Source organism: Cololabis saira, chromosome 7 (genome assembly GCF_033807715.1).
Source record: "Cololabis saira isolate AMF1-May2022 chromosome 7, fColSai1.1, whole genome shotgun sequence".
Lineage (NCBI taxonomy): Eukaryota > Metazoa > Chordata > Actinopteri > Beloniformes > Belonidae > Cololabis > Cololabis saira.
In genome coordinates, this window is record NC_084593.1 from 2,691,790 (window position 1) to 2,719,214 (window position 27,425).

General features: G+C 43.0%; 1 protein-coding gene and 1 long non-coding RNA gene across 2 annotated transcripts in view; both read right to left on the reverse strand.

The window, feature by feature from the left end:
• Positions 1-27,425, reverse strand: part of LOC133447755 (NACHT, LRR and PYD domains-containing protein 12-like) — a 69,862-nt gene that overhangs the window by 8,531 nt on the left and 33,906 nt on the right. The window lies entirely within an intron of this gene.
• On the reverse strand, positions 1,261-15,040 carry LOC133446726 (uncharacterized). The gene is made up of 3 exons (XR_009782875.1): positions 14,808-15,040; positions 4,453-4,848; positions 1,261-1,339 (listed from the first exon to the last, which is right to left on the reverse strand). It is a non-coding gene; the product is annotated as an uncharacterized LOC133446726 (long non-coding RNA).

Below are 27,425 nucleotides of genomic sequence, written 5' to 3' on the forward strand. Positions count from 1 at the left end.
ACATGCTGGTACTTCTTCTGCAGCTGAACTTTGAGTTTGGATTGACAAACGGCAGCAAAGGTCTCTAAATAAAGATGAAATAAAGAAAACCACTTAGTGATTAAAACCAGCCCACAACAAGTTCTACTTCCTCTAAAGAATCAGCATTTCAACATTCACTGATCAGCCGTTCAATGAGGAGTATTGAAGCGTTTTCCTCCCAAAAACCCCTCCGATCAATCAGAGGACCAACAACAGTGTTTCCTCTACAATTTACTTCAGACACACAAGTTGTGTTTGTTTTGTGTTTGCTGGAACTGAATATTGAACCCACACGGTTCAACTATTTAGAATAAAACTTTAATTTACTGTGATATTAATGACCCTATTAATGAGATGTTCCTAACAGAAGATGAGCTGAGTTCCTCCACCTTCCAGTGGGTTTAATGTTGTGTCAGATCTGTGAATGTTGGTCATCTACTGAGACATTGGGTGTGGTTTATCCAGCAGCTCAGATGTTCAGAGAAATGTCTTACTGCTCTGCAGGAGGTCAGCCAGCTCTTCCTGCTTCCTCCTCCTCAAGAACTTCACTGTGATCTTCATGAATGTCTTTCTGATGCTCTCCGGCTCTTCATCTTCATCCTCCTCCAGACTCTCTGAGGATTCTGGGTAATCTGGACTCAGAACCTTCTGGATGTTCTTCAGCTCGTCCTTCACAAACATGACAATGTCGTCCTCCAGCAGCTGGAACAGAAGACCACATGGACACAATCAGACTGAAATCACGGAGACAAACATCAGGTCCATGTTGGACAGACTGAACAGTCCATTGGTCACAGAGACCAGCATGAAGACAAACATCAGGTCCATGATGGACAGACTGACAGTCCACTGGTCTACAAAGACCATCATGGAGACAAACACCAGGTCCATGTTGGACAGACTGACAGTCCACTGGTCTCCAGAGACCAGCATGGAGACAAACATCAGGTCCATGTTGGACAGACTGACAGTCCACTGGTCTCCAGAGACCAGCATGGAGACAAACATCAGACCCATGTTGGACAGACTGACAGTCCACTGGTCTCCAGAGACCAGCATGGAGACAAACATCAGGTCCATGTTGGACAGACTGACAGTCCACTGGTCTCCAGAGACCAGCATGGAGACAAACATCAGGTCCATGATGGACATACTGACAGTTCACTGGTCTCCAGAGACCAGCATGCAGTTGGACATCAGGACAACAGATGGAGAAGCAGTTGTTGTTCTTGTACAGACCTGAAAGATGGAGTCCAGCCGGGTCTGATGCTGCTGGACAGACGGACCACTGGGGGACTCTGAGATCTGCTGGTCCACTCTGTGGAGGAATCATGAAGAACTAGGTCACATAATGTCTGAAGGTCCATGGAGTCATGTTTGGATAAGAACAGTCCACCAGAGGACTTCCTGTCATGTTAAAGGTTCTCTGGTCCTCCTGAAACTGTCCACGTCTTACACGTCTTACACGTCGTACAAGAAGGTCCAGCAAGTGTCCACAAAGACCAGCTTCTCAACAGATCAATGTTCACATGGTTCCAGGAACCATCTGTCCTCCTGCAGCCAGCAACACCGTCCACCTGAGGAGAACTTCCTCCCTAAATCAGTCAGTCTCATGCTCGCAAAGATCTTACAGCGTACTGTACACACGACTGATTACATTCACACACCGGACATCCATGCGTGACCTTTTACACCCACTCCCCCTTGCCTTCAGTCGCTTCTTCTTCTCCTCCCTCCGTCTGTGAATTTATGAATTTTTTTGGATCCCCATTAGCTGATGCAGTACATTAGCCACTCTTCCTGGTTTCACATATAACAAACAGACAATATATATACAGGACTAGAGGGAAGGGGGCGTGGTCACAAGTGTTTATTGGTTGCTTAGCAACGCGTGTTTGTTTCTGTTAGTTGTCAACTGTCAGTTGAGTTGTCAGTTGGATACCACTGTCTTGGAATAAAGTCCTGTTTTATCAACCTCTGGAGTCGAGCCTCATCCTGCGGGGGGTGGGTGGGGGGGGGGGGGGGAGTTCTTATCTACCGTGATAACATAAAAGTCCCTGCCCTCACTGTCCCGGATCACTCCTCTTTTGAAGGCTTAGCTGTAAAACTCACCGGCCCCAAACCCATCATCATCAAGCCGTTACCATTTACAGACAGAAAGGCCGTTTTCCTCATTGAATTTTCATCTCCAATAACATCTATATGCACAATGTCCCCCACTGTTATCCTCCACCGGACTTCAATATTCATATTGATGACCCCTCCAAACGACTTCACATCACTCCTGAACTGCCTTGGTATCATACAACACGTCAACCTCCCAACACACAACAAAGTACACATTCTGGTCTTAATCTGCTGCACTGACATTACTCCCGCTAACCTCACTATCATTGACCTCCCCATTACAGACCACGAAGCTGTACTTTACGACATCCTCACTCAACTGCACAAAGTCAAAGAACAACGGATCATCTCCTTCAGAAATATCAGCAACATCAACCCCAGAGATCTCTCCACCCTGATCAGCTCCTCTCCCAGTCCCCCCTCACCCTCCCCCCGCCGACCTAGTGAACCACTACAACGACTGTCTCTCCTCCTCCTGCTGATCTGGTGAACCACTACAACAACTGTCTCCCCCCCTGCTGATCTGGTGAACCACTACAACAACTGTCTCTCCTCCTGCTGATCTGGTGAACCACTACAACAACTGTCTCTCCTCCTGCTGATCTGGTGAACCACTACAACAACTGTCTCCCCCCCTGCTGATCTGGTGAACCACTACAACAACTGTCTCTCCTCCTGCTGATCTGGTGAACCACTACAACAACTGTCTCTCCTCCTGCTGATCTGGTGAACCACTACAACAACTGTCTCCCCCCCTGCTGATCTGGTGAACCACTACAACAACTGTCTCTCCTCCTGCTGATCTGGTGAACCACTACAACAACTGTCTCTCCTCCTGCTGATCTGGTGAACCACTACAACAACTGTCTCCCCCCCTGCTGATCTGGTGAACCACTACAACAACTGTCTCTCCTCCTGCTGATCTGGTGAACCACTACAACAACTGTCTCTCCTCCTCCCTCACTGCCCTGGCTCCACTGAAAACCCGTTCCGTGTCATTTACTCACTCCGCTCCCTGGTTCATCTCTGACCTCCACCAGCTCAAAACTACAGGCCGTCGACTGGAGAGACTTTACAAAAAGACCGGACTCACTGTGCACAGCCAAATGTACTCAGACCACCTTCACCACTATAAGAATGCCCTTAATACTGCCAAATCTTCATACTACTCCAACCTTATCAACTCTGCCTCCGGTAACAACAGAGTCCTTTTTTCAACCGTCAACCTTCTACTCCAGCCTCCAAAAACCCTCCAGACATTTCCACCGACCAATGCATCGCTTTCCTGGATTTCTTCAGCTCCAAAATCAACACCATTCACCAGCAACTGGCCTCAACACGCATCTCACACACCCACCCTGGATAACGACCACCAACCAACCTCTCTCCAGCTCTCTCACCAACTTCACTCGGGTATCAGAGCTCACCATCTCAGAACTTATCCGTAAAGCCAAAACCTCCACCTGTCAGCTTCATCCCCTCCCCATTCTGCTGGTCAAAGCCTGTCTGCCATTCATTTCCCCCATCAGACATAATCAACTCCTCCCTCAGTACTGGAACTGTTCCCCCACTCTCAAACTAGCTGCCATCACCCCCACCCTGAAAAAACCTGATGCAGTCCACAACCAGTCCACTAGCAGTCCAAACTGCATCATCTACAAAAACTTCCTCCTCACCTACAAAGCCCTTCACAACCAGCTCCCACTGACCTCTGACCTCCTACATGAAGACACTCCCTCCCCTCCCTCGGCTCAACCTCGGCTGGACTTCTCAACATTCCCACTTCATGTCTCAGCACCATGGGTGCATCATGGGTGCCCCATGGGTGCCCGAGCCTTCAGCTGCTCGGCACCCAGACTCCCCCCACACATAAAACAAACAGACTCCATCACAGCATTCAAAACCCAACTCAAAACTCACCTGTTCAAACTCGCTCACTCTAACCGGACACTGCTCTACACTCCACCAGTTTGTTCTATTCATTGGTCTATGTACTGCGGTGGCAAAAATTGTTGTTCGTTCAATAAAGTGTTCAAAAAGAATGTCAGGACACACTCAGCTGTCTTTCTGGAGTTTTAATAAAAAGAGAGCATTCATGAATGGAGTCACACAGTACAACTGATTATGAGAAGCAGTCAGTGCGTGAGTGAGCTGAAGATGTTTTGGACATCCTGCCTTATATTTCAGCCAGGCTGGGAACATTAGACAAAATATATGTCCCCCTGACAACCAGCCTGGCTCCACCACCTGATAGTGAGAAATTCCTCGTTCCTACGTTTTCAAAAACATTTATGTAAAACTCACCTCACTGAGAGAGAACGTTGGGTATCTTTAAAATAATAAAAAAAATCCCTTGATCTGTCACTCTTCAAGGACACACAGCTGGGCTCAGGTCCAGGTCCAGGTCCAGGTCCAGGTCCAGGTCCAGGTCCAGGTCCAGGTCCAGGTCCAGGTTCATTTCCAGGTCCAGGTCCAGGTCCAGGTCCAGGTCTCCTGTAATAAAGGTGTTTGGTGACGTGAGGGCTGAACTCTGACGTGCAGAAGAGTCATGGACAGTTAGATCATCTCACCTCTCTTCTTCTCTCCGACTCCCAGGTTTTCCCCTCGGGGAGGTTTTGGAGGGAAGGACTCCCTCCTCTCTGTCCTCACACTGATCCATGCTGCTGGATTCACATCAGCTCACACACCTTCTACCTTCATCTGCAGAGGAAACACACGTCATGGTAGATGTACAACGACCAGCTCTGACTGATCTTCTCTTCAGCTTCATGTCCAACAGCAGTGAGGAAGCTGCTGCACTTCTACTATCCCACCACTAGATGGAGTCATGGAGCTGCAGCTCAGCTCACACCCTCAAGCCATTTACACATTTACACTCCATTTAATCACACGTTTGCTCTTAGTTTCTGTCTTCAGGACAAAAGATCATCATTGACTCTGAATTACTGAAACACCTGAGACCCTGGAGAGTCCAGTCCTGGACCCAGTTTACACCCAGAACAGGTTCTGGTCCAGGTTCAGCTGACAGCGAGGACCATCAACTACCTCATCAACAGATTTTAGGATGTGAGGTTTGTGAAATCCCACCGTAGAGACCAGGTCCTGCCTCAGACCATGAGGTTGACGTGAGTTTATCCTGAAAATGTTCAAGGAGGTTTTAGAAGAAGTTCTATCTTCAACTTTACCACAAATGTGAAGTTGTAACAAATATTCTGGCTTAAAATCATCTTAAGACGACATTCTGTTAACAACAATGAAGTTATAACTTTGTATTTACTTCTCTCTTTTCTTTTACTTTGGCTTATTGGTGCCAAATGCATTCTGGGATACTCTGACACTTCAAGCGCCCACATCTCCCCCGAGCACCAACATCTGACCTCCCGCTGAGTCTCAGGCTGCAGTTCCTCCACTGACCACTAAAGGCCAAAACAGAGTTACCTCGCTGACCTCCGTGTTCAAATGTCCAACTTTACAGCAGAAACAAACATATTTACAGTCTGGTTCAAAACACTGAAAGAGTAAAAAGAATAAGGTTGTATTTTCATTGTGAAACAGAATTTAGATGATGGATGTTTTAGCAGTTATTAAACTACTGACATTCAAAAGTAGAAAAAGGGAAATAAAACTAACACAGTCAGAAACATTTCATCCAGATGAGTCCTCGCTCCATTCTGAGTTGTATTAATGTACAGATGGTTTATTTTATGTTAAGTAAATGTAATGTTTTCTGGATGAGAGTTAGCCTGTAATCTGATCTGTGATGTCATAAAGTACGCTGATGTCTCCAACTGCAGAAACACTGAACTTTGTCCTCCAAAGTGTTGCAGTAAAACTTGTTATTAGATTAATATTTAACACCCAGCAGGCAGAAGCTGCAGCCACCACCTTTAGCTAACTGCTAACCGCTAACCCCTTTGGTCCGGGGTCAGAACGCTGAGAACAAACACTTCATCACGGTTCAGAAAGAGATATTTACAATATATGTCTTAGCAACTACTGAAGACAACAGCAGTTACTTTGTAGGCCAAAGAGAGGACTGGCCCTTTAACGGACCCTCATCACACAAATCTGCCCCCAAATCTGCCCCCGAACCTGAACTCCGAGTTGACTTATCCTGAGATAGGAAACTCTGAGTTTTCGGCGCCAGAACAGCGGATATGAGCTAGTTCAATCAACTCTGACTTTGTTAAAGCTTGAGTTAAGCGCGTGCGTGAGGGAAATAAAAAGCCATCATCAGTAGAGCCCAGATACAACGATTCACCATGGCAACCGGCGACAACAAAAGATCCCCATACTTTTTCTTTTTTTTCTTTTAACTTTATTTAACATTTCAATTTACAAAATACCTTTGAGGAAACATTAGTTTGCATCTGAAGATCCACATACTTCACGCCACTGGAGTTAGAAGTGTCAATACCTGCGTATGGCGAGTATGAGAGCATATTTTGAAAAAAAAAAAAAACAGCTGCAGCAGCAAAGGAAAGACAATTGGCGTGGGAGAAAGTTGCTGCAGTCAATGTGTAAGATTGAATACAGTATTCATTTAACATTTAAGCACACTGTCTTATAATATTACAGATGAAAGCAGTTGTGGAATGGTATTAAATTAAATGTTATTGTCATTTAGATCAGGGGCAGCCGCCACACCTCGGCTTCAGGGGAAAATGTAAATGTTTTTTTTTTTAACACATTTATGGAATTACTCTGTGTCTATTTGTATTGATTTATTCTATTACTTAATACATATAAAATAACTACAAATGCATATCAGAAAAACATGATGGATTTCACTAGGTATTATCTTTCCCAACACTTGCACCCCCCTCATATCTTGAAATGTCCCAGCGTCCCTGACGACAGTGGTCGCTATCAATCTCGTTTTTAGCTCTGCAGTGTTACTAACTTACAAAAATGAAAAGGAAGCAGACAACAACGCAATTTAAAAAAAAAAGAAATAAGGCAAGTGATGGGTCCAGAAGATATTAACGAGGCTGTTAGCCACTGATGGATTAATTATGCAAGTACATCTTAAAGTAAGATATAAATCCTCTTATAAATCTGTTTAAGGGAAATATTTGACTTTTCTTTACTCTCCCTCTCCTTTTTGCATTTGGACTTTAACTGTTTGAAGTTAAACTGGGATGTCCCTGTGATATTGTTGCACTGACATAGTGAATAAAGTGAACAAGTTAAATTGCGTTTGTCAGATACATTTTCTCTGCTCTCTAACTCTGCCGCTTGTTGTCCGTGGTGCAGAAAACAGATGCATATCGCGTGAAGGCCCATTGACTGAATTGACGCCACTGAGGGAGGAGACGGAGAGAAACTCAGGCTTTATTGAAGAAAACCTGCTAGCGAGCAGGTTAGGTTCAGAGAGTCTGTTACTACGGTAACTGACCAGGTTAGGTTCAGAGAGTCTGTTACTACGGTAACTGACCAGGTTAGGTTCAGAGAGTCTGTTACTACGGTAACTGACCAGGTTAGGTTCAGAGAGTCTGCTACTACGGTAACTGACCAGGTTAGATTCAGAGCGTCTGTTACTACGGTAACTGACCGAGAGCTTAAGTTACCTCTCTTTGTGAAACAGGCTAGAGTTACCTCTCTCTCTCTGGTTTGAGTTACCTCCCTTTGTGAAACGAAAAACTCAGAGTTTCCCTCATTTCAGGGTGAACAGACTCAGAGTTTTCACTAAACCTGCTTTGTAAAACGGACCCCTGGTCTCTGACGACAACAAGCTCTGCTTCCAAGCCTCTCTCCTCCTCCTCTTTTAGACGTCCATCACTGCAATCAACTCCAGCTGATTAGATTAAATTAGATTATTTATTTATTGTACCCTTGGGTAAATTTGGTTTACAGTGAGTGATTCATCTCGTATTAAACATACAATCCAAAACCAAACACTCAACAACACAGGACAAGATAAAGTGACGATAGTGCTTTGGCTAAGTTAAAACATCAGTAGATAAAAAACACTAAAATATTCAGACCAAGCCAAAGGATAAAAAATGTGCCTTTTCATAAAAACAAGATAAAGGAAACAATAGAAAACATAAATACAAGGTTATGTTGCAGTTTCTCTCACTTAATAGCACTGATGGCTGCTGGTACAAAGCTGTTTTTGTAGCGTTTGGTTTTGCAAGCAGGAAAAACCGACCTGATGTAGCAGCTGAAACTCACCTTTAAGAGGGTGTTGTCTTTTAAAATAAACTCACCTTTAAGAGGGAGTTGTGTTTTAATATAAACTCACCTTTAAGAAGGAGTTGTCTTTTAAAATAAACTCACCTTTAAGAGGGCGTTGTCTTTTAAAATAGAGCCAGCTCCTCTGTAACTGATTAGTACACAGGGATTCTGGATGAAGCTGAGACTCACCAATCAGCTGAGAACCAAAGCCTCCAGAGTCTCAGCAGCAGCAGCTCAGGTGAGGTTCACGAGTCGCCATGGCAACGGACACACCCACCAAACCAAGGCCTCTGTGGTTTTAGACTTTGTCCTCCAGAGGACTTTGTCCTGAGTCATGTACCCAGCAGGAACTCTCCAGAACTCAAGTTGAAAAACCAGGGGCCTCATTTATAAACCTTGCGTGCTACAAAACAGGGCTTGAAAGATGCGCACTCCACCTTCTATGCAAAGGTTGGGATTTATAAAAAAAGACTTAACGGGAAAATGTGCGTGTCTTTACGCAAACTTTGATCTTAGCCCACAAACATTTGGAAGATATGGGGAACTGGCGACGCAGACAGTGAGGTGGTGAAATGAAGCCACATTCATGTCATACTTTTAATGTCATCACATATCAGACTTACACCGTGTCCTAACTGCATACGAGTGTCTGACTATCGTAGCACTGCGTGACATCGGATGCTCTCTGTCCATCTCCCTCCAGCAGCTGCCACTTTATAGAGGTTTTTGTAGTGAAATGAGGAGGAATCATAGAGATAACTTCTCATTTCAACTAACTGGATCAGTCGTTCCTCATCATGACCGTTTCCTACAGCGCTTTCAACCGGCTTTCAACACGAGCGACAGGTAAGAAAATAGAAGCAGGGCGTCCGACAAATGTTCAGCTCAAAACGGCGCGCTGCGTCGCACTGTGCAGCGCTTTTCGTCGCTGAAAGCCAGTTAGGACAGTCCAATAGAAAATAAAGACATGGAATTGATTTTGTCACTGACGCTCGCTCGCATCGCATGCAGTTAGGACACGGTGTGACGCACAGCAGTGTAGGAAACAGACTGCAGGTGGCGCTGCGAATGCTCAGCAGGCTCATTCATATGCAAATACAGTCATGAAGTAGTTTGCATTGCCCATTCATGGTTCAATTCAATTCAATTTTATTTATATAGCGTCTAATACAACAGATGTTGTCTGTAGACGCTTTACAGAGATCCAGAACATGAACATAAACCCCTGAGCAATTATTACATAAACAATGGCAGGTAAAAACTCCCATAGTGGGAGAAAAGCCTTAAGTCAAACAGTGGCAAGAAAAACTCCCCTTTAGGAGGGAAGAAACCTGGACCAGGACCTGGATCATAAGGGGGGACCCTCCTGCTGAAGGCCAGACTGGGGGAGTCGGGGACGGCAACAGCACAGCAGGCATGTGGAAGCAGCAGCGGGATGACCAGAGGTGGGGGTAGGACGACAGCAGCACACAGCAGACATCTACGTAGGCAGGTGGAAGCAGCAACGGGATGACAGGGGATGGGGGGGGGGGGGGCCGGGACCGCAGGCCAGCATGCAGCTCCTGAGGCTCCGGCCTGCAAACATGCACAAAAAAGAAAAAAGGGGGGCCAGCACAAGAAACTACAGGAATGATGGACAAAAACGATAGCTATGAGATACTTATAATAAATAAAAATCGAAATGGAGAAGAGAGGAAGGGAAATGGAGAAGAGAAGAAGGGTGAGAGGCACCGCCCAGCGGATCATGTCGGTGCCCCCCTGCAGCATAGGCCTATAGCAGCATATCTACCACCAAGCTATATTTGAGACTAACTATTATAGTCTTGTTCTATAGCTGCGACTATGACTACTGACTCTAACACACTAGAGTTTACACTACCTAGAGATTTACCAACACCAGCTAGAGGTTTACTAAACACTAACTATAGGCTTTACTAAACAGAAAGGTTTTAAGTTTAGTTTTAAAGGTGGAGGTGGTGTCAGCCTCCTTAACCCAGATTGGAAGTTGGTTCCATAGTAATGGTGCCTGATAGCAGAACGCCCGCCCTCAAATCTACATTTAGATACTCTAGGAACTACGAGTAAACCTGCACTCTGAGAACGGAGAGCTCTGCCAGTAACATAAGGTACTATCAGGTCTTGTAAATACTGCGGAGCTAAGCCGTTTTGGGCTTTATTTGTAAGTAATACAATTTTAAATTGGATTCCGAATTTTACAGGTAGCCAATGGAGCGACGCTAACACTGGAGAGACGTGGTCTCTCCTGCTAATTCCTGTCAGTACTCGTGCTGCTGCATTCTGGATCAGCTGGAGCCTATTCAGAAAATTACTTGGACATCCTGCTAATAACACATTACAGTAATCTAGTCTAGAAGATACAAACACATAAACTAGTTTTTCTGCATCACTCTGCGAGAGGATTTTCCTAATCTTTGCAATATTACGGAGATGAAAAACTCTATTTTACAAACCTGATTAACATATGGTTTAAATGACAAATCCTGATCAAAAACAACACCAAGGTTTCTCACAGTTGCACTGGAAGCCATCGCAACACCATCTAATCCCTTCCTAAGATGCTCTGGACCAAGAATGATAACCTCTGTTTTATCTGAATTTAGAAGCAGGAAATTTCTGGACATCCAGTCCTTGATGTCCCTAAGACATGCCTGAAGTTTAACTAACGGTTCTGTTTCATCCGGCTTCATAGACAAGTAGAGCTGCGTATCATCAGCATAACAATGAAAGTGTATGCCGTGATTCTGGATTATACTTCCCAATGGCTGCATGTATAAACTGAACAAGATTGGCCCTAGCACTGAACCCTGCGGAACACCATAACAGACCCTTGACTGTTCTGAAGAAACCTCATGTACATGAACAAACTGGAACCTGTCAGATAGATATGATTTAAACCAACGTAGAGCTGTCCCTTTAATCCCAACAACATGCTCTAACCTGTGCAGTAAAATGTAATGATCTACAGTGTCAAAAGCAGCACTGAGGTCCAGTAGAACCAATATGGACACTAATCCCTTATCTGAGGCCATAAGGAGGTAATTCGTGACTCGAACCAGTGCTGTCTCCGTGCTATGATGCATTCTGAACCCTGACTGAAAGACTTCAAACAGATCATTTCTATACAAATAGTCACATAACTGGCTTGAAACTGCCTTTTCCAGAATTTTAGACACAAATGGAAGGTTGGAAATTGGTCTATAATTAGCTAAGGTGTCTGGGTCAAGAGAAAGTTTTTTAAGTAAAGGTTTAATTACTGCCACTTTGAAAACCTGTGGTACTTAGTGATACTAAACTTAGGGATAGGTTAATTTGGTCCAGTATTGTCGTACCAATAAGAGAAAAAACATTTTTGAATAGTGGAGTCGGGATGGGGTCTGACATACATGTAGTTGACTTAGCTCTATTAACGAGTGAGGTCAGCTCAGGGAGGTCTGTAGGATCAAAACAGTCTAGAGACAAGTCAGAGCCTAGGGAAGTCGCTAAAGCTGAAGAAACGCCCACAACCGGCTGGTTGATTTCTTCTCTAATTCTCGTGATTTTACTGTTGAAGAAGCTCATAAAGTCCTCACTACTGAGAGCTGCAGGAATGCACGGCTCCACAGAGTTGTGACTCTTTGTCAGCCTGGCTACAGTGCTGAACAGAAAACGTGGGTTACTTTTGTTATCCTCTATCAACGTTGAATAATAAGCTGTTCTGGCTTTGCAAATGGCTTTTTTATATACTATTAGAATATCTTTCCATTCACGATAAGAGTCTACAGACCTACAAGAGTACCACTTCCTTTCCATTTTACGCACGTTTTGTTTCAACATGCGGATATCTGAATTATACCAGGGAGTTAAGCTCCTGTGGCTAGAAACCCTCCTTTTCAAAGGAGCAACTTCATCTAAAGCTGAATGCAACAAATCAGCAGTGTTACTAACAAGAAAATCAACATCAGAGGTAGAACCCAGGTCACTGGCCTCTACTGCTTCACTATCTTTCACTGCAGTGGCAGATTTTATAAATCAGGATTTTATTGTGTGCACGCCATTTTTGGCTTTTGAGCGCGCGTACACTTTTAGTATGACTCCTACACACTCTTTTATAAATGAGGCTCCTGGAACCTGGAACCTGGGACCTGGGACCTGGAACCAGGAACCTGGAACCTGGAACCAGGAACCTGGAACCGACCACAGTCTTGTTCATTTCATGGTCAGACACCACGACACGATAAAAACCACAGGACGCAGCGAGATGGAGACCAGGAGGAGTTTCTGGTCACGTTCATTTCCTCCTTTTAGGCCTGAACCTGAACTTGGACCGTTAGTCTCCAAATATTTCTGATCTATTCGGGCCGGCAGCTCTTTCTTCCCCCACAAATACAATAATGATCTGATACTGAGCTCCTTTATTGGACAGGTCACTATCACTGTAGTGTCAATAATCTTATTGGGTGAGAACAGTGGCTTCATTCATTCATTCATTCAGGCTTAAGATGAACAGAACCTCAGAACTAAGTCACAGTGAAAGAAAATGATTTTATTAAAATAACACACATTTTGAATTTTCTGCAAACCGGCCACTAGGGGGGTGTCACCATTTGTTTGCGGTGTGTTGAGCCGCATTTTGTAATAAACGTCCAAAATGTAATAACTTTGTCATTTCATTTTGTAATAAACTACCTACCTGTGAGGAACCAGAGCGGCCTCCCCACGTACAAGGGGACAAGGCAAAACTGGACCTGGGTGATGAGGCGTAAAGGAGACCTCGCAGAGTGTCGAATGCCAAAAAATAAGGCTTTTTATTGTATGCAAAAAACACAGACATACAGGCGGATGCAAAATCAGTATTCTAGGAAAAAAAAAGGCACAATGGGGCATAGCCTCTCAACAAGCTTCCTCCAGCAGACCCTTCTTCTGGTATACAGCTGCTGTTTATAAACCCAGGCAGGGTGGAGAGGTTGATTGGACACAGGTGTGCCACAATCAGCAGAACCAGGCACACCTGTGTGCTGCTCCCCCTCAGACCACGCCCAATCCTCCACCTTGCCACACATTAAAAAAAAGTCCGGTGATGGTGAGAAGGGGAGGGGTTGCTCACTTTCTCACACTACCCCAACGCATTTTGTAATACATTTTGCCGCACTATGTAATAAAAATGCACTTGCATTGCTTTTTTATTCTCTATAAAATGTAATAAGATGGTGCATTATGTAATAACAATTCTAAAGCATAGTTTAGTTGTTTGTTATTAGCCTATATAATTCCAAACTTCAAATAGGCAACTAAAGTTATATTTGGAGTTTTATACATAGATTTATTGGGATACATAGCTCTGAGGGAAATTGCATAAAAAACAGTAAGTCACTCTTGTATAAATTCATTGTTAAACAAACAACAATAATAAGTATTATTACATAATACACCATGTTATTACATTTCCTAGAAAATAAAAAAGTTGCAAGTGGATTTTATAATAATCTTCTCAAAATGCAATAACTTACTACATAATGTGGCAAAATCTATTACAAAATTGGGCAGTTTATTACAAAATGCGGCTTTATACAAAATTAAATGAAAAAGTTATTACATTTTGGACGTTTATTACAAAATGCGGCTCAACACGGTGGTTTTTGAGAACTTTATGTCCATAACTAACATGCCAAATATCAAAAACTTCTATCAATCTGAGCGGATCCGCTGCTCGGAGAAGAAGCGCTGCCGCGGAGACGGAGAAGGAGCTCAGTATCAGATCATTATTGTATTTGTGGGGGAAGAAAGAGCTGCCGGCCTGAATAGATCAGAAATATGTGGAGACTAACAGTCCAAGTTCAGGTTCAGGCCTAAAAGGAGGAAATATCAAAAACGTGTCACCAAGTGCAGGATTTTCCAGAATTCCCTCCCAGCTGTTCAGAGTGTGACGGCGGGAGAGCAGCATCTCCTCCTCCACACGGACGGAGACGGTAAAGCTGCTTCAGTCACCAGTACCAGCTGGTCCTGCGGGCTGACTGCAGTCCAGCAGCCGTCATTCCTACTCACCTGGTCAAATCAGCCGCTCCTACATTTTCATGTCCCTCCTATTTCAGCCTTTACGGTAAATGAATGAACGCGGCTCAGAAACACAAAGATATGAAGCACTGAGTTTGAGATAATGCAGATATTTTTTTCATATACCCAAACTTCCACCGTAATATTTACACGCTCTTAGTGTAAAAGAAAAGGATGAAACACTTTTCTTTTAACATCTAATCTTCAAACACCTTACTTTTTTACAAAGGTCAATCGCCTTTTTTGGTTCAAGTTCTGTTTTGCAGAGACTATAAAAATTAATTCTCCCATAATTTCCCCCAATGCCTCACATAGCCCTCTACACAACTACAATCACTACAGGCACAGTGAATTTCAAACAATTTTACTGTACAAATATTGAAATATGAATGTGTAAAATTCCTACACCTTACACGACCATTATCTACCTGAACTGCTGCTAATTCACCGACTCCGCTCCAACATCTGGACGCGTCGAACCGTCGGCTCCTTCGTCCTTCAGTTCCAGCTGTGAGTCCGTTAACGGGAATTATCTGCGGCGCTTTTGACCAGAAACGGAGCTGCTGGCGGTTTAAAAACTGCTGCAATCGCCTTAACACGGAGTTCCGCACAGAAACCCGTCCAGGAGGAAGTGAAAGTGAACTTGACTAAAGTATCTGCGTTTTCTCCACCAGCGGAGCAGGCGGGGGGAGAGGGAGCAGCCGCCGCTGCTGTGAGGGTGAGGGGCGCAAGTAAGGGGAAGAAAAAAGTGTACTGAATAAAATCAGGAAAGTTGGACTAACACTTACGTTCATGAGGATGAATTTGTTTAAAAAATAAAAATGAAAGAAATAGTCCCTTCTCCCCTTGTGTGTCTGCCTGTCATGCACGGGTTCGTGCGCGCGCATGTTGTCTGTTTACTTTTAGCCTTAAAGCAGGAAACTCATGCTGAGTTTCAACATCTGAAGTTGATTAAAAACTATCTCCGGACTGCATGGATGAGACCAGACTACCAAACCTCTCCTTGCTCTCCATTGAGAGGAAATTTGATATTGATAAGAGCAAGGTGATTGAAAGGTTTGCGGTGATGAAGAACCGGCTGATGGTTCTATGATGAGGCCACACACATACTGTAAATAGTTCGGATTTGAAAAAGTTTTAAAATTAACGTTTTTGCATTTTGCATTCGTTCAATGTGTACTTTCCCCCCCTTGGATGGAAATATTTGTTGTTGTGGTTCTCTGCTCACTGCTGGATGAAACCATCATTGGTAAACTGTCAACTATTTCTGATAAGATTCAGGGGCGCCTCCAAAAATGTTTGCTAGGGGGGGCGAGAGGGGGGCCCTTAAATTCTTGGGGTGGAAATCAAAACTAAAAGCCATCATTACAGGACTTAATTATACTGTTGTAGTAAACTGTTGTAGTATATATTAATGGTTAATACCATGTTGGTAAAAGCCCAAGGCATATATATATATATATATATATATATATATATATATATATATATATATATATATATATATATATATATATATATATATATATATATATATATATATAAACATTTTTAATATATAATATATATCATATATATTTAAAAAATTTTGTATATATAATTGTTTTTTATATATATTTTTATTATTAGGCTCAGAAATACTTTTTTATACAGACAGTGGACATACAGTACAAACAACAACAAAAGAGAACATCGAGTTATAATGATACGATATGTATCAAGTTGTGTGTGTGTGTGTGTGTGTGTGTGTGTGTGTGTGTGTGTGTGTGTGTGTGTGTGTGTGTGTGTGTGTGTGTGTGAATAATACAATGCACATAATAAATAAATAAATAAATAAATAGACAATTATCATATAGAGCAATATAATATAGCACAATATAATATAAAGTAATATATGTAATACTATAATAGTATACAATAATATAATAATATCCTAATATAACATAATATTATAATATTATAAGATATAACAAAATGATATCACCATACTATAATATATAACAATATAATAATACTATAATATAACATCCCATGAGATCTCATAATATAATAATAGACAATAAAAAAATATATCATGATCAGGTCTTGCTGCTTTTAATGTTGATGTAAAGCACTTTGAATTACCTTGTGTTGAATTGTGCTGTACAAATAAACTGGCCTTGACTAATGCCAAGAATAATTATTAGAATTAGAATTGGTAATATATATATCGCAATGAGGAGAGGTGGGGTCCTCCCACCCCGACCCCCACCCATGGCCCCGCAAAATACACACGAAGTATGAAAAGGTATATATTCCATCGTCCGCCGCTTATCCGTTCCCGGGTCGCGGGGCAGCAGCCTCAGCAGAGATGCCCAGACTTCTCTCACCCCAGACACTTCCTCCATCTCTTCCTCCAGCTCTTCCTCCATCTCTTGCTCCAGCTCTTCCTCCAGCTCTTCCTCCATCTCTTCCTCCAGCTCTTCCTCCAGCTCTTCCTCCATCTCTTCCTCCATCTCTTCCTCCAGCTCTTCCTCCATCTCTTCCTCCAGCTCTTCCTCCAGCTCTTCCTCCAGCTCTTCCTCCATCTCTTCCTCCAGCTCTTCCTCCATCTCTTCCTCCTGCTCTTCCTCCAGCTCTTCCTCCAGCTCTTCCTCCAGCGCTTCCTCCAGCTCTTCCTTCAGCTCTTCCTCCAACTCTTCCTCCAGCTATTCCAGGGGAGTCCGAGACGTTCCCAGGCCTTTAGAGAGACATAGTCTCCCCAGCGTGTCCTGGGTCATCCCCGGGGTCTCCTCCCGGTGGGACATGCCTGGAACACCTCCCTAGGGAGGCATCCAGAAGGATGCGGTACAGATGTCCAAGCCACCTCAGCTGACTCCTCTCAATGTGAAGGAGCAGCGGCTCGACTCCGAGCTCCTCCCGGGTGACCGAACTCCTCACCCTATCTCTAAGGGAGCGTCCAGCCACCCTGCGGAGGAAACTCATTTCTAAGGGAGGAAACTCATCTCTAAGGGAGCGTCCAGCCACCCTGCGGAGGAAACTTATCTCTAAGGGAGCGTCCAGCCGCCCTGCGGAGGAAACTCATCTCTAAGGGAGCGTCCAGCCACGCTGCGGAGGAAACTTATCTCTAAGGGAGCGTCCAGCCGCCCTGCGGAGGAAACTCATCTCTAAGGGAGCGTCCAGCCACGCTGCGGAGGAAACTCATCTCGGCCGCTTGTATCCGCGATCTCGTCCTGTTCATGACCATAGGTGAGGGTAGGTGCGTAGGTGAAAAGGTATATAAAAAAAGTATATCCTAAAAATAAAAATAAAAATAACCAATAAATAGCTAAATAATTTTTAAAAAGCATATAAAAAATGAGCAATGTACAAAAGAAATACTAAACAGAAATACTAAACCTGAAAAACGAATAATATATACAGTACATGTGCAAAAAATGTGAGGCAAGGCAAGTCAAGTTTATGTATATAGCACAATTCAACACAAGGTAATTCAAAGTGCTTTAAATCAACATTAAAAGCGGCAAGACATAATTAGACAGTAAATAACAAATAAAATGAAATGAAATTGTGAGAAAAGGTAAAATAATAAAAAGCACAAGTATTTGATTTAAGAGTACGCTTAAATAACAAATAAATGAAATAAAATGGTAAGAAAAGAGGTAAAATAATAAAAAGCACAAGCTGTTAAAAATAAGTTGTATGTTTGCCCGGTATTTGCATACCGGGCAAACAGATCGACGGAAGATGCCATAAACATCGCACTCCACTCCGCGCTGAGTCACCTGGAGAAACAGGGGAGCTACGTGAGGATGCTCTTCGTCGACTTCAGCTCAGCCTTCAACACCATAATACCGGACATTCTAATCCCCAAGCTATCCACCCTGGGGATCCCACCATCCACCTGCACCTGGATCAAAGACTTTCTGGTGAACCGACCCCAGCGCGTGAAGCTCGGTCCTCACCTCTCCTCCCCCCGCACTCTCAGTACTGGCTCTCCTCAGGGCTGTGTGCTGAGCCCACTTCTGTACTCGCTCTACACTTCGGACTGCAGCCCCGCCCACCCAGAGAACGTCATTGTCAAGTTTGCTGATGACACAACGGTGGTGGGGCTGATCACAGGGGGAAACGAGGCGGCCTACAGAGATGAGGTCCTTAAACTTGGTGAGTGGTGTGCACTGAACAACCTGGCACTGAACACCACCAAAACCAAGGAGCTCATCCTGGATTTCAGGCGGAATCGAGCCGCCCCCGTCCCCCTGCACATCAACGGTGAATGTGTGGAGCAAGTGCAGTCCTTCAAGTTCCTGGGCGTCCACATCACTGCAGACCTCTCCTGGTCTGTCAACACCACTGCACTGGTGAAGAAGGCTCAGCAGCGGCTGCACTTCCTGAGGGTGCTCAGGAAGGTGAACTTGAACACGCAGCTGCTGGTGGCCTTCTACCGGTCCACCATAGAGAGCCTGCTGACCCATGCCGTGACAGTGTGGCACTCCAGCTGCACGGAGGCAGACAGGAAGAGGCTGCAGAGGGTAGCAAACACAGCACGGAAGATCATCGGCTGCCCTCTGCCCTCTCTGCCCTCCCTGTCTGACATCTACAGCTCCCGCTGCCTCAACAGGGCAAGGAACATTGTAAAGGACAACACCCACCCCAGTTCTCACCTTTTTGACCTGTTGCCCTCTGGGAGGCGCTTCAGGGCCTTACGATCCCGAACCAACAGACTCAGGGACAGCTTCTTCCCCAAAGCTGTGAACTTTTTGAACTCATAAGCTACCTCACACTGTGCAATATCATCGTATTATTATATTATCTATGTATGTGCAATATTCTTCCACCCATCCAAGTGCGATATTCCTCCACCCATTCATGTACATTTTTATTTTATTCTCCATTCACTCTTTCCTTATAGTATATATATATATTTATGTTTACTTTTTGTTCATTTTTGTGGTGTACAGTTTACTTGTTTATATAGTCTTGCATTTGTTTTGCACTTTGACGGAGCTGCTGCCTAATTCCATTGTAGAAATATAATGATAATAAAGGCTTTCTATTCTATTTCTATTCTACCAGTAGTATCAGTTGTTTTATTTGCTGGTGGACACATAAATTACTGCATTTAAATGCACTTTTTTGCCCTCTAGTGGACACATAAATTACTGCATTTAAATGCATTTATTTGCCAATTACCAGTTGTAGTACTAGTTGTAGTACTAGTTGTGGTACCAGAAGTAGTACCAATAGTACCAGTTCTAGTACCAGTTGTAGTACCAGTTGTAGTGCTAGTTGTAGTACCAATTGAAGTACCAGTTGTACCAATTGTAGTACCAGTTGTAGTACCAGTTGTAGTACTAGTTGAAGTACTAGTTTTAGTACTAGTTGTAGTACCAATTGTAGTACCAGTTGTAGTACATCTAGTACCAGTTGTAGTACCATTTGTAGTACCAATTGTAGTACCAGTTGTACCAGTTGTAGTACTAGTTATAGTACCAGTTTTAGCACCAGTTGTAGTACCAGTTGTAGTACCAGTAGTACCAGTTGTAGTACCAGTTGTAGGACCAGTTGTAGGACCAGTTATAGTACTAGTTGTAGTACCAGTTTTAGTACCAGTTGTAGTACCAGTTTTAGTACCAGTTGTAGTACCAGTTATAGTACTAGTTGTAGTACCAGTTTTAGTACCAGTTGTAGTACCAGTTTTAGTACCAGTTGTAGTACCAGTTATAGTACCAGTTGTAGTACCAGTAGTACCAGTTGTACCAGTTTTAGTACCAGTTGTAGTACCAGTTTTAGTACCAGTTGTAGTACCAGTTTTAGTACCAGTTGTAGTACCAGTTTTAGTACCAGTTGTAGTACCAGTTATAGTACTAGTTGTAGTACCAGTTGTAGTACCAGATGTAGTACTAGTTGTAGTACCAATTGTAGTACCAGTTGTAGTACCAGTTGTAGTACCAGATGTAGTACTAGTTGTAATACCAATTGTAGTACCATTTGTAGTACCAGTTGTAGTACCGGTTATAGTACTAGTTGAAGTACTAGTTTTAGTACCAGTTGTAGTACCAGTTGTAATACCAGTAGCAGTACTAGTTGTAGTACCTGTTGTAGTACTAGTTATAGTACCAGTTGTAGTACCAATTGTAGTACCAGTTCTAGTACATCTAGTACTAGATGTAGTGCAAGTTGTAGTACCAGTTGTAAGACCAGTAGTACCAGTTGTAGTACCAATTGTAGTACCAGTTCTAGTACATCTAGTACTAGTTGTAGTACCATTTGTAGAACCAGTTGTAGTACCAGTTGTAGTACCAGTTATAGTACCAGTTGTAGTACCAATTGTAGTACCAGTTGTAGTACCAGTTGTAGTACATCTAGTACCAGTTGTAGTACATCTAGTACCAGTTGTAGTACATCTAGTACCAGTTTTAGTACTAGTTGTAGAACCAGTTGTAGTACCAGTTGTAGTACTAGTTGTATTACCAGTTGTAGTACCAATTGTAGTACCAGTTCTAGTACATCTAGTACTAGTTGTAGTACCATTTGTAGAACCAGTTGTAGTACCAGTTGTAGTACCAGTAGCAGTACTAGTTGTAGTACCTGTTGTAGTACTAGTTATAGTACCAGTTGTAGTACCAAATGTAGTACCAATTGTAGTACCAGTATTGCCAGTTGTAGTACCAGTGTGTACTAGTGTGTACCAGTGTGTACTAGTGTGTACCAGTTTATACTAGTGTGTACTAGTGTGTACTAATTATCGTTTCTAAATGCATTTATTTTCCCTCTAGTGGACAAATAAATTACTGCATTAAAATTACTTATTTGCCCTCTAGTGGACATATAAATAAATGCATTAAAATTACTTATTTGCCCTCTAGTGGACACATATATTACTGCATTTAAATTACTTATTTGCCCTCTAGTTGACACATAAATTACTGCATTTAAATGCATTTATTTGCCCTCTAGTGGACAAATAAATTACTGCATTAAAATTACTTATTTGCCCACTAGTGGACATAAAAATTACTGCATTTAATTGCATTTATTTGCCCTGTAGTGGACACATAAATTACTGCATTTAAATTACTTATATGCCCTCTAGTGGACATATAAATAAATGCATTAAAATGACTTATTTGCCCTCTAGTGGACACATAAGTTACTGCATTAAAATTACTAATTTGCCCTCTAGTGGACACATGAATTACTGCATTTAAATTCATTTTTTTGCCCTCTAGTGGACACATATATTACTGCATTAAAATATCTTTTTTGCCCTCTAGTGGACATATAAATAACTGCATTTAAATGCATTTTATTTGCCCTCTAGTGGACACATAAGTTACTGCATTAAAACTACCAATTTGCCCTCTAGTGGACACATAAGTTGCTGCATTAAAATTACTAATTTGCCCTCTAGTGGACACATGAATTACTGCATTTAAATTCATTTTTTTGCCCTCTAGTGGACACATATATTATTCATTCATTCATTCATTATCTTACCCGCTTTATCCCTTGCGGGGTCACGGGGGTCTGCTGGAGCCTATCCTAGCTCATTTTAGGTGAGAGGCGGGGGTTACACCCTGGACAGGTCACCAGTCCATCGCAGGGCCACATATAGACACACAAACCATGCTCACAATCACACTCACGCTCACACCTACGGGCAATTTAGAATCACCAATTAACCTAATATGCATGTTTTTGGACTGTGGGAGGAAGCCGGAGTACCCGGAGAAAACCCACGCAAGCACGGGGAGAACATGCAAACTCCACACAGAAAGACCCTGCTGGGCCTGGGAGTCGAACCGGGGACCTTCTTGCTGTGAGGCAACAGTGCTAACCACTAAGCCACCGTGCTGCCCTATATACATATATTACTGCATTAAAATATATTTTTTGCCCTCTAGTGGACATATAAATAACTGCATTTAAATGCATTTTATTTGCCCTCTAGTGGACACATAAGTTACTGCATTAATATTAATTTTTTGCCCTCTAGTGGACACATAAATGACTCCATCCATCCAGGCCAGGTCTCATCCCTCCATCCAGACTAGGTCTCATCCCTCCATCCATCCAGACCAGGTCTCATCCCTCCATCCATCCAGACCAGGTCTCATCCCTCCATCCAGACCAGGTCTCATCCCTCCATCCAGACCAGGTCCCATCCCTCCATCCATCCAGACCAGGTCTCATCCCTCCATCCATCCAGACTAGGTCTCATCCCTCCATCCATCCAGACCAGGTCTCATCCCTCCATCCATCCAGACCAGGTCTCATCCATCCATCCATCCAGACCAGGTCTCATCCATCCATCCAGACCAGGTCTCATCCCTCCATCCAGACCAGGTCTCATCCCTCCATCCAGACCAGGTCTCATCCCTCCATCCAGACCAGGTCTCATCCATCCATCCAGACCAGGTCTCATCCATCCATCCATCCAGACCAGGTCTCATCCCTCCATCCATCCAGACCAGGTCTCATCCATCCATCCAGACCAGGTCTCATCCCTCCATCCAGACCAGGTCTCATCCCTCCATCCACCCAGACCAGGTCTCATCCCTCCATCCAGACCAGGTCTCATCCCTCCATCCATCCAGACCAGGTCTCATCCCTCCATCCAGACCAGGTCTCATCCTTCCATCCAGGAGTTGGAGGTCAGAGAGGAAGAGGAGTCATCACTTCATCTTCACTCGGTTTCTAATGTTTTTTTTTATTTCAAAAGTACTTGAATACTTTTACACATGCTGCTGATGTTTTTACATGTTGGATGTTACATGAATATCTCCATCTTCTCACTTCATTTTTACATCAACAATTTTGAAAACCGAAGTAATCAAATTAAAACAATCAGATAAATCTATCAAATATTGTACCAACTGGAAAAGTTGAATGTAAAATGGAAATGTTTAGATTTGAAGCTCAAACTTTCTTTCAGGGAAGAAACAAGATTCTAAGAATCTTACTGTGAAGTCAAACATGAAAACATTTGGAGACAGAATCAAGAATAACAGTAAAGGGGAGATAAAAATCAAATGTATGATCAAATATCAACAATGCAGTAAATTATTTAATGTTTAAATGTGAAAATAGATCAAATAAAAATACAATAAACCAAAAAACTAAAGCTAAACAGTGGTAAACTCCTTCTTCTTCATCATCATCATAATCATCATCATCATCATCATGGAGACACTGAGGAACCAGAACCAAAACCAAGTCCGAAGTCCAGGATCCAACAGAGACAGTTTCTCTGACAGGAGACTTTTGGGACTAAACTGGACACAGAGACACTGAACTAGGCCAGGTCCAGAGTCCAAATCCAGCACAGAGAGGTTCAGTGAAGGTGGTGTTGACAGTGTGGAGGAGGATCAGTCTGTCAGAGACGACTTCATAGAAGGACAGAATTCCAGCAGGAACGTCCACGTACACTGCTACTCTGTTAGAGTCTGAAGATGGAGATGAGGAGGTGACGGATGTTTTTCTGTTATTGTGACGGACACTGTACCGACCACCTGGAGAACAGTCCAGACTCCAGGAATGATCGTTTCCTCCAAACCTACAGTCATCAAATTTTCCTCTCCTGCTGATTCTTCTGTAACTCACTGATACAGAAACATGTCTGCTCCACTGGACCTCCCAGTAATAGTGACCCGTCAGAACTTCTCTACACAGCAGCTGATGAAGACGATCAAACCTGTCTGGATGATCAGGATATGACTGAGGCCGCAAGGCAAATGTCATCTTCCTGTTGTCATCAGACAGTTTGATCTCCTTGTCTACTGTGTTTGTGTCGATGGTGAGTTGACAGGAATCTGATGGAGAGAACAAGCGGTTGCAGTTATTATTGATCCGTTATTGATCACTGATGGACGCATGAAGGAGTGAAGATGGTTGAATAAAAAGACACTTACACTTCCTCAGACCTGGTATCAGAAATCGTTGTCCAGCAGGCTCCACCCTGGAAGGAGGAGGAGGATCAGACCAGCTCAGTCTCTCTCAGAGGAAGCAGAGATGTCAGAGCCTACCCCCCCCCCCCCCCCCAACCACCTGTTGGACACTCCCATATCCACTAAATCAGGGGTTCTTAACCTTTCTGAACTTGAGGCCCAATTATTTCAGTACAGAGTGGCCCAGGGCCCATTAAATATTAACACTGTATAGGCTTAATATGACGTCACTCTTGGTTTGATTTGTATTCAATAATAAACCAAATCCACTTACAGTTTAACAATCAAAAACCTTGTTAAATAAAATGACATAATAACTTTTATTAAACATGTCAATGTTAACATTCAAACACATCAGGCTTGATTCATGGCACAAATCAATCAGTTCAGGCTTATTAATAAAAAAAGATCAATAATTAGATAAAAAGGAAGGACTCAGAATGAAAATTAATATATATACATATAAAATCAATCAATAAAAAGTAAAAGTAGAATAAATACATTCAAAATAATGTTTTTTTTTTAATTCAACAAATAAACTGTAATTAAAATAAAGTGCAAATGAAACTATATTTGTGCATGGCAGAACCAGAAGAATCGTTATATCTGTGACATATGAACAATAACAATAATAAAAACAATTAAAGCTGCAAGCAGCGATGAACGGGCCCCTCGCACTCACGGCCACCGTCCCCCATAAGCATATCAGAAATGACACCACCCACGACTTCCTATGTTAAACCATTCAAAAGTTATAGCAGAAAAAAGGGACAACCAATCAGAAGAAGGGCGGGGCTAATTCAGGCCAAAGAAGGTCAAGGACTCAATACAGCGTCCAATGACACAACCCACGACTCTCTATGTCAAACCATTCAAAAGTTATAGTAGAAAATCGGGAAAACCAATCAGAAGAAGGGGCGGGGCTAATTCAGGCCAATGAAGGTCAAGGACTCCATACATAATCTGATGACACCACCCACGACTCTCTATGTCAAACCATTCAAAAGTTATAGTAGAAAATCGGGAAGACCAATCAGAAGAAGGGGCGGGGCTAATTCAGGCCAAAGAACATCAAGGACTCAATACAGCATCCAATGACACCACCCACAACTCTCTATGTCAAACCATTCAAAAGTTATAACAGAAAAAAGGGAGAACCAATCAGAAGAAGGGGCGGGGCTAATCCAGGCCAATGAAGCTCAAGGACTCAATACCGATTCAGGTGATGTCACCCACGACTCTTTATGTCAAAACATTCAAAAGTTATAGCAGGAAATATGGACAACCAATCAGAAGAAGGGGCGGAGCTAATTTTCACCAATTATGGTCAAGGACTCAATATCGAGTCCCATGACACCACCCACAACTCTCAATGTCAAACCATTCAAAAGTTATGGCAGAGAAAAGTTTTCTAGGGGGTGCTGTTGAGCCATTCGGCTACGCCCATTAATGCAAACCATGAAATATCTAATTTATCTCCAGGCCTGGCTTGCATGCAAAATTTGGTGACTTTTGGAGAACTATCAAATATGGACCAATCAGATGAATGGGAGGCACGCTTTTTGGTGTCTAGAGTCGCCACGGTAACACTTTTGAAAGAGAAAAGTAATGCGGGTAGTCGCAAGATGGAGACGCACATTTTGAGGTATAACACACCTGGGTGCACGTTACGGTTCGGGCCGTATTAATTGCCGAAGGAATGGCATAAATTGCGTCAAAATTACACAATTAATTCAAAATGGCTGACCTCCTGTTCGGTTTCGGCCATGGCGCCCAGAGACTTTTCTTTAAGTTACGACATGATACAGGTGTGTACCGATTGTCGTGCATGTACGTCAAACCGTATTGTGGGGCTTGAGGCACAAAGTTTTCCGGGGGGCGCTGTTGAGCCATTTTGCCACGCCCATTAATACAAACCATGAAATATCAAATTTATCGCCAGGCCTGGCTTGGTGCAGAATTTGGTGACTTTTAGGGAACTATCAAATATGGACCAATCAGATGAAGGGGGGCGCGCTTTTTGGCGCCTAGCGTCGCCACGGTAACACTTTTGAAAGAGAAAAGTAAAGCGCGTAGTCGCAGGATAGAGACGCACATTTTGATGTAAGGCAAGGCAAGGCAAATTTATTTGTATAGCACAATTCAACACAAGGTAATTCAAAGTGCTTTACATTGACATTAAAAGCGGCAAGACATAATTAGACAGTAAATAATTCGACATAATTAGACAGTAAATAACAAATATGATTGAATAAGATGATAAGAAAAGAAGTAAAATTATAAAAAGCACAATCTGTTAAAAATAAGGGCAGTAGAATACAGCAGGTAAGTTTAATTTAAGAGTACGCTTCAGTAAACAGTAATGTTTTTATCCTGATTTAAAGGAGCTGACAGTTGGAGCAGACCTCAGGTCTACAGGAAGTTTGTTCCACCGGTGAGGAGCAGAATAACTGAACGCTGCCTCACCTTGCTTGGTTCTGGTTCTTGGGACACACAACAAACCAGATCCAGAAGACCTAAGGGGTCTGGGAGCTTCATAGGGAACTAACAGATCAACCATGTATTTTGGTCCAAGACCATTCAGTGCTTTGTAGACCAGCAGTAAGATTTCTCTATCCTTTGACTCACTGGAAGCCAGTGTAGTGATTTCATGACCGGTGTAATATGGTCCAGTTTCCTGGTGTTTGTAAGGATTCTGGCAGCAGCGTTCTGGATCAGCTGCAGCTGCCTGATAGATTTCTTGTTAAGGCCTGTAAAGATGCCATTGCAATAATCCAACCTACTGAAAATGAATGCATGAATAAGTTTTTCCATGTCTTGTTTAGACAGAATCCCCTTAATTCTGGCAATGTTTTTCAGGTGGTAATAGGCAGATTTAGTGATAAACTTTAGATGGCTGTTGAAGTTCAGGTCTGAGTCAATAATTACACCAAGATTTCTGGCTTGATTTGTAGCTGTCAATGACATGGAGCCAAGGTGAGCGCTGATCTTTTCCCTTTCATTTTTAGGGCCAAAAATGATCACCTCTGTCTTTTCTGCATTTAGCTGGAGAAAATTCTGGCACATCCACTCATTGATTTGGTGAATACAGTTACTCAGGGAGAGTAGGGGACTGTA